The following is an 8,797-nucleotide window of genomic DNA, read 5'->3' on the forward strand; positions in this document are numbered from 1 at the left end:
TGTCTCGTTTGTCTCTATGTGGCCCTGTGATGGACTGGCGGCCTGTCCAGGGTGTACCCCGCCTCTTGCCCATTGACTGCTGGGATAGGCTCCAGCCCACCCGCGACCCGATCGACAGATTCAGCGGTATAGATAATGGATGGATGGATAAAAGTAGCAAGCCAAGGTGAACTCCATTTCAGCTAGTGGAAGGCCAGGGAAAAGAGAAGTGTTTTCAGTCAAAGTTAGTAGTGCTATACAAATAATCCTACATGTACTGTTATTATTAAGAATAGTTACCAGTTCTGTAGTCTGGACAGTGGCAGGAGTGCTGGCTACACTGGTCGTGGCAGGTGATGAGCCATCGGACGGGTCCAGCATCTCAATAGTAGGATCCAGGTTGAGGTCCAAACTCCTGTCTCCAAAGCCCTCGTCCTACAACTCTTCCTCTGTGCCCACGTCCTCCAACAGCTGGTCTGTTGCCTCAGAGTCAGGATCCACGTCCTGCAAGGCCTGTCCTGTTTGGCAATACAGGTAATCTACACCCAGGAGTTCACCTGGGATAGATGTTAGAACATAATAGAGAGAAATCAGTTAAAATGAATATACGAATTTATGAATACAAGTGCTTTAAAGCCAAAACTCACCAGTATAGACAGATGGTGGCTGAAAAGATGGTATAAGCCGTCTTCCAAGCACCAGAGCACTGAGGGTGTTGGCACAGTGCACCAGGTCCCCAGAGTAGCTCAAGAGGGACGGAGGTTCGCCTGCCAGAGAAGCTACTTTGCGGTCCTGATTCCACCTGTTTAGGCCTTCCAGGAGGTACAGTTGGAAATTCAAACTGTTGGCACTTGTTCCTTTGGATGAGATGAATAACTTTAAGTTAATTGTTTTGTGTTTGGCTATTTGAAAGACATTCATTGTGTCACCTTTCATATTTCTGATGAATACTGATTTATACTGACCGGGAATGAACCTGTTCAGGTGAAGGTGAAATGACTCCAGTGATGTGGACCCCCTTGCACATCGGTAGTTGGGCAGGACAATACCCTCTTTGGTGGTGGTGCCAGTCTGTGTGTAGAGGAGCAGTCCAGGTTCATCCTGAATGCACTTCACATGCCTCTTCTGGACTTGCCAGATGTGCTGCATCCTCTCCTGGTCCAAGAGAGGGACACCAAGAAGGTCTCAACCCTTTACTCCCATCAGCTCGTTGAGGAGACGCTCGATCATCAAAATGGTCTGCTGCTCTCCTCTTGTCCGCCTTCGGCAGTGCAGGGCCAATTCCTCCTTGGAGATCCGTTGGTCCACCATAGTGTTGGTGATGCCAGGGACACCTTCATGGATCAGCTGCTCCCTCTTGGCCCGCCTCAGCAGAGACACATCCCCACTGTCCCATTCAAAAATGCAGCGGGACATACGCGCCATGAAAATGGGGTAAAGTGGATGTGCATCCTTCGTGCAACCAGCTGACAGACGCCGCATGAAGTGGTAGATGTCCAGCTTCACGACCAAGTCTGGCCACCCACCAAATCGCTGCTTGAGCTTGGTCTGCCCAGTGCCCTCCCGACAACAGTCACAGTCCACATGAAGAACTTGAGGTGGAGCCACACCTGCATCAGTGTACTGCTGGATGAGGCCAGCTGCCATTCGGTCCAGGGCAGGACCCTCTTGAGCTGTCAGAACACTGATGAGGATCTGGCCCAGCTCATTTCCAAAAGATGTCAGCCACAAAGCTGTCCCCTTTGCTCACCCTGACCGCTTCTTTGTGATCTGTAATCACACAGAAAAGACAGCGAGTGATGCTTGATTATCTATATATGAAACATTACTTTCATATTTCAGGTCTATACTACTACTAATGGTTTATTGTCAATTCTTTTAATATTGAAAATGTGAAAACAGTTACCTTTTTGGTGGAGTCCATCTTCAAGATGCCGCCATATGTGGACGTTATGCTGGCTTTAACGTGGTCCATCCTACCCAAGATATCCCTGCCATAAACAGCCAACATCCACCTGTGGGAGGGGATTGTTTCAGGCTCAGGTGGCTCCTGAAACCTCACAGGGAGCAAGCTTGGCTGGGACGTGAAGTCGGAGCAGGCACCGAGATACCGGCAAATACGCTTCAGCCACTCCTCGCTGTGGTTCTCCCGCAGCTGCCTCACCAGGCGAGAAGGGCTGTTTCCCAGGGCCCTCTCCCTCAGGAACCGTATGACCCGCATGTCACAGGCATATCTGAATAAAACAAAGGAAAAGAGAGACAGACAGAGTGACATAAACATTAAAACCAGCTAATCTCAATTGTGCTTTACATGACAAACATTTGTTACACAAGCTAAATAATCTCAGTATTCTCACTTGCGAGTTACGATCAGCCTAAATTCCAGTCTGTGGGCTAGGTCCAGCTGGTCTCAGATAGCCTTGCTGGTGGAAATAAAGGCCAGTCTAACGTTCTCCCGGCACCGCTATCGAAGGGAGCAAAGCTGACATCCTTTTCATGAATCCTATATGAATGCATGTAACCAGGCTTAAGATGCGTATCATGGGACACCTGCAGTTCTCTGCTGTACCAAATGAGTTATGGAAGGGAGCCAGGGGCTTGGGCCTGTTTATCAGTTAAATAAACACAAAAAGTGATGAGAAACCATCAGTTTCAGATGCGTTTCAGATCAAATCAGCCTCAGTTTCTATCATGCATTTAGTCCTTACAACAACATATCTGGCATCTATCTGGGAAAGTCTCCACATCGTCCAACACAGATGTTGATCCTCAATATAACCTCACATTGTCCAGCGCAAAAGTCCAGCCATTTTGTTTGGTTCTTTTTTTGTCAGGTCTATCCATCCATTCATTTGGCACACGATTTTCATCTTCTGTTGTTAGGATGTTTATGCTTTGGGTGTGGCGGTGTGTGAAAACCCTCCCTTTAGAAGAGCTAAAAAACACAGAACATATGCGGCCTTGGCGACTCATTAAAAAGGTACTATTTCTCATTGGGGCCTGTTTGATACTTTGACCCCTTTTATGCTCTTTAAATGGGCAGATCTTCTGCATTTGTGCTGTTTGATTCTTTCAGACCTTTGATACGGGACAGAGGCCTGTAGACAAAATTATTTTTTTTTAAATTTAAGAAATCTAAGTTTAAAGTTGGATCTGTTTTCAGCGATGCAAACAAATTCGGTCGGGGGGTTGCCGTGACCCGGATTCGAACTGGGGTTGCTGCGACCACAACGCAGAGTACTAACCACTATACGATCACTGCCGGTTGCGGATTTTTGTCGTGTGTGGCTTTGATGTGATCCCAAACACCTTCGTATCCCAAGGATTGCATATGTAGCTCTGCGGCATGTGGCTGGCAGGCATGTTTTTTTTTGTGTTTGGAGCAAAATCATTGACAGCAGAGATAAAGAGGAAGACGAGCTTTCCTTACGGTGTGGGGTCAGCCACATGTGTTGCAAGACAACACACTGTGGGGTATCTTTGGGGCGTAATTGAGCTGGGATACCCAGGGAGCAGAAGGTTTAAAGCGAACCTGTTCTATAGCAGTGGGAGAAGTGAGAGACTAAAACCAGCGTGCCGAGCTAGCCAGGAGTTGAACCTAGAATCTTCTGATCCGTAGTCAGACGCGTTATCCATTGCGCCACCAGCCCTTAGTGAGTTAGATAGAGAGTGGAACAGTCTTTCGTAAAACAGCATATTCCAAAAGCTTTGAAAGGATTGACGGTGTTGGCCAAAAGAGCCTTTGTATACGAAAGCCTGGCACATCCTTTGAGCCGGAATTGAACCAGCGACCTAAGGATAACTGTTGATGGGCACCTACAGTCCTCCGCTCTACCAACTGAGCTATCGAAGGGAGCAAAGCTCACATCCTTTTCATGAATCCTGAATGAATGCATGTAACCAGGCTTAAGATGCGTATCATGGGACACCTGCAGTTCTCTGCTGTACCAAATGAGTTATGGAAGGGAGCCAGGGGCTTGGGCCTGTTTATCAGTTAAATAAACACAAAAAGTGATGACAAACCATCAGTTACAGATGCGTTTCAGATCAAATCAGCCCCAGTTTCTATCATGCATTTAGTCCTTACAAAAACATATCTGGCATCTATCTGGGAAAGTCTCCACATCGTCCAACACAGATGTTGATGCTCAATATACCCTCACATTGTCCAATGCAAAAGTCCAGCCTTTTTGTTTTGGTTCTTTTTTGTCAGGTCTATCCATCCATTCTTTTGGCACACGATTTTCATCTTCTGTTGTTATGATGTTTATACTTTGGGTGTGGCGGTGTGTGAAAACCCTCCCTTTAGAAGAGCTAAAAAACACAGAACATATGCGGCCTTGGCGACTCATTAAAAAGGCCCTATTTTTCATTGGGGCCTGTTTGATACTTTGACCCCTTTTATGCTCTTTAAATGGGCAGACCTTCTGCATTTGTGCTGTTTGATTCTTTCAGACCTTTGATACGGGACAGAGGCCTGTAGACAAAATAATTTTTTTAAAAGTTTAAGAAATCTAAGTTGAAAGTGGGATCTTTTCTGTTTTGCAAACAAGTTCAGTCGGGGGTTTGCCGTGACCCAGAATTCGAACCGGGGTTGCTGCGACCACAACGCAGAGTACTAACCACTATACAATCATGGCCTGTTGCGGGCCCTTGTCGTGTTGCTTTGATGTGATCCGAAACACCTTTGTATCCCAAGGATAGCATATGTAGCTCGGCGTCATGTGGCTGGCAGGCATGGTTTTTTTTTTTGTGTTTGGAGCAAAATCATTGACAGCAGAGATAAAGAGGAAGACGAGCTTTCCTTACGGTGTGGGGTCAGCCACATGTGTTGCAAGACGACACACTGTGAGGTATCTTTGGGGCGTAAGTGAGCTGGGATACCCAGGGAGTAGAAGGTTTAAAGAGATCCTGTTCTATAGCAGTGGGAGAAGTGAGAGACTAAAACCAGCCTGCCGAGCTAGCCAGGAGTAGAACCTAGAATCTTCTGATGTTCGTGGCCAGTATGGGGATTGAACCCATGGTCTTGGAGTTATTAGCACCACGCTCTGAATTTTTGTGAGAATAAGTGCTCTCAGTGTTTTCTCTGTACCTATTTAAGTCTTACAAACATTCTATACAGCTTGCCTTTGGTATTACGGATTTGGATGTTATCAGCAGGTGAGTTGAAAGACTTTTAGTTCTTCAAAATAATTGCTTTCAATGCAATTATTTTATCATTTGTTATATGCTACAATGACTCGACGTGATAGAACTTACTCATTCGAGTCTCATCTTTTTGTATAGCTTGAGTGTCGGCAGTATGGGGAAGCAGAGATCATTGCGCAACATCAGCTTAACTTTGGATTTTTTTACCAGTAACAGACTGGTAAAATCCTCTGACTTTAATGGCACACCATTCAGAGGATTTCTGACACGGAGTACAACTAGCAAAGTACTTACCAGCTTTCACCATGTGTTTATTTGGTTAGTACTCAGTACAGTGCTCTTGATTTCTGTACATATATGACAGCATACAATTGAACAAGACAACCACGAAGGGACTCGAACCCTCAATCTTCTGATCCGAAGTCAGACGCCTTGTTCGTTAGGCCACATGGTCTCACCTGAGTCATCTGGCCGGTACAGGGGTGGTCTGCTGCCAAGTGTGAAAAAGCCAGGAATAAAATTGTGCCTCCAAGTCTGAGGCTCTGATCCTCAGTTGGAAAAGGGTTGAGGGCCCTCTTCTTGCTTAGAACCAGTTGCTGCCTCAAGTGGAAGAGTTTAGGGATCAGACCATTTTGACCACGACTGGAGGAGCTCGTTCTACCAGTCGATCTTCCTTCCAACGCTCACCTCTGGTAACTCCTTATGAGTGGTGACTAAATGAATGGATTTGGGTATATACTGAAGAGATTGTAATAACCCCAACCCTAAATTTGACTTGTCCTAAGTGTAATTGCTTTTGTTTCGCCCAATTTTAAATCAAACATCCCTACATGAAACCACATTTAGATAATAATGATTCTATTTTTGTGAAAGGGGGATGAATTCATACCCTCTGCACGCAAGGCCAGTGTATCTAATGAGGCTTCAATTTGAGATCGAAATTATACCAGCTGTAGTTTAAGACGGAAATTTTCATGGTCAAACTTACAAGCAAGAGGACGAGGTGGCTGAGCGGTTAAGGCGATGGACTACTAATCCATTGTGCTTTGCACGCATGGGGTCGAATCCCATTTTCGTTGGCTTTGAATTTTAAGTTGTTAGTTTGTTAATATTTCTGATTCGACTTTTTACAAGCAGGCTTTTAAAACAATGCTTTTGTCGCAATATTTTTATTTGCTTACACTAAGTTCATTTGGGCGATTGAATCTATAGTGAAGAATTTTGAGTCTGACTTCAGGCTAATGTGAAAGAGCTGTCTTTCTTTCAGTTTACACCCACCTTTGCCACATCCAGCTGTTAATCATTTCCTCCACAGAGCATAAGAACAAAGGAAAGATGACTGGAGAACGCAGGCGTCGATCCCACTACTTCTCACATGCAAAGCAAGCGCTCTACCATTTGAGCTAATTCCCCTTTGTTTGCTACATTCTTAGCGCTTCCAAATTAACAACCATTTCTGACCAAACGATCCATTCCTTGATACATCAAAAAGAAATAGATCTCACAACAGAAGCTTGTTTGTTTTTCTCAGAGTGTCTTTCAGAGTGGTTGAATGTATCAAATAGATACACGTGAGTATTCAAAATAAAAAACACAACTTAAAGAAATCGGGTAAACGATCCTCTAATCCATTTAACAAAAGTGAAAGATTTCAGTCTTTTGACACAATAATTATTTTTTCTTACTTACATCAGAAAAGTGGACATTGGAGGACACTCATGTCCACACCAAACGAGTTTGAATTAAGAGTGTAGAAAGGGTTTCAGAGTTGGTCAAGTGTCAATTGTGATGTTGCTGAATGTTACATCATCTTTAACAGGTTTTTTAAATGAGAGATGCTGAGTTTGATTTGAAAATGTATACATAGCAGAGGATGGTTTCGGTCCATTGACCTCTGGGTTATGGGCCCAGCACACTTCCTCTGTGCCACTCTGCTACACACCTCTGATGGGACTCGAACCCACAATCCCTGGCTTAGGAGGCCAGTGCCTTATCCACGTGACTATTCAAAATAAAAAACACAACTTTAAGAAATCGGGTAAACGATCCTCTAATCCATTTAACAAAAGTGAAAGATTTTAGTCTTTTGACACAATAATTCTTTTTCTTACTTATATCAGAAAAGTGGACATTAGAGGACACTCGTGCACACCAAACGAGTTCAAATTAAGAGTGTGTAGAAAGGCTTTCAGAGTTGGTCAAGTGTCAATTGTGATGTTGCTGAATGTTACATCATCTTTTCCAGGGGCCTCATGTACAAAGACTTGCGTGGATTTCCTACTGAAACATGGCGTACGCTCAAACCCAAATGACCCCCAACGTCGGATGTACGAATCTGTGCGCACGCATCAATCCAAGCATATATCGTTTGTACATCCCGATCAACGTGGAATTGAGCGCACATGTCGGAGCAGCCGACTCCTCCCTGTCCACGCCCCTACTTAAATACACAAATCATATTTAAATGAGCCCTGCACCTGCGATTCCCCTCTGTGTACGGTCAGAAAATAAAGAAAAAAGAAGAACTTCACGGAAAGCGAGATGTCGGTGCTACTTTCTGAAGTGGAGGCCCAAAAAAATGTGTTCTTTGACACGCTGTCCTCCGGCATAAGCAGCAAACTAAGAGGAGTGGGTGGGAGAGCCTGAGGCTGTCAATGCTGTCAATGCTGTGGTGTCTGAGAAGCCTCACAACAGAGCAGAGGTGAAGAAGAAGTGGTCCAACATTAAGGTGGATGTGAAGCGGAGACTCTTTGCTCAAGCTGCTGCCCCCGCGACCCGATCCCCGGACCAGCGGAAGATAATGGATGGATGGATGGATGGATGGTGAAGCGGAGACTGGCTGCCCACCGCCGCAGTGTGGCCAAAACAGTCGGGTGGGGGGTGACCGACTCTGTTTGAACAGAGAGTCGGCGCAACTATGGGTGACACTGCTCTCTCTGGGGTGGTGGCAGCTCATGTGGGTGACTCTGATTACCCCCAAGGTAAATACCCATGTTTTTGTGTTACTCACAACAACGTGTTCATACAGTAACGTGCAGAAGTGCGCCAGGGAAAAGGTGAGGCTGATTGAGACATTTCACACTTTACGCACGGGGTTATTAATATATGCCCACAGAGATGATCAGGGGCTTGTTAGAAAGATCTTAAACTGAAGTTTAACCAGCAAAAAACAGCAAGAAACTAACTTTAACCACCGACTAATATATATAATATAATAGGCTAATGATGCTGTGAAGACGGGATAGAAACTGGGGACGCACATACTCAATGCGCGTCACGGGGAATAATATTAGGACAATTACAAGAATGAAGTTACTCACCAAGAAGCGACCCATCACGCACAGTGCCGCCCTGTATGTCTGTTCCCAACGATGCTGTTACTCAGAATGTATGAATCGTGCGTTGAACCAGGGCACCTCGCCACAATGTTGGTTAATTGCATTTATGCATCACATATGATCGAATTAAAATGTTTCCTGTTAACATACAAATTCATCATGTGATTGCGCTTTTATAGCAATGTGTGCGCAGTCGATAGCTCCGCTTACAAAACCGGCTCTCGCTTCAAATTGAGCTTTAATGTTGGCCTTTTGGGAATTTGATATACGTGGCTGAGATGATAATTCTGTCCCACACGGCTGGCATGGCTCGGGTCAGGGTAGACTGGCAC

The 8,797-nt window shown here is 45.1% G+C and overlaps 3 non-coding genes across 3 annotated transcripts; 1 reads left to right on the plus strand and 2 right to left on the minus strand.

Moving 5' to 3' along the window:
* Positions 1 to 3,556: 3,556 nt before the first annotated feature.
* Positions 3,557 to 3,629, minus strand: trnar-acg (transfer RNA arginine (anticodon ACG)). Its single transcript has one exon. It is a non-coding gene; the product is annotated as a tRNA-Arg (tRNA).
* A 114-nt stretch (positions 3,630 to 3,743) lies between these two features.
* trnay-gua (transfer RNA tyrosine (anticodon GUA)) lies at positions 3,744 to 3,832 on the minus strand. The gene is given in 2 exon segments: positions 3,744 to 3,779; positions 3,796 to 3,832. It is a non-coding gene; the product is annotated as a tRNA-Tyr (tRNA).
* A 2,292-nt stretch (positions 3,833 to 6,124) lies between these two features.
* trnas-acu (transfer RNA serine (anticodon ACU)) lies at positions 6,125 to 6,206 on the plus strand. The gene has a single exon. It is a non-coding gene; the product is annotated as a tRNA-Ser (tRNA).
* The last annotated feature ends 2,591 nt before the right edge of the window (positions 6,207 to 8,797 follow it).

The sequence above is a fragment of the Odontesthes bonariensis genome, chromosome 8 (assembly GCF_027942865.1).
Source record: "Odontesthes bonariensis isolate fOdoBon6 chromosome 8, fOdoBon6.hap1, whole genome shotgun sequence".
In the NCBI taxonomy this organism is placed as follows: domain Eukaryota; kingdom Metazoa; phylum Chordata; class Actinopteri; order Atheriniformes; family Atherinopsidae; genus Odontesthes; species Odontesthes bonariensis.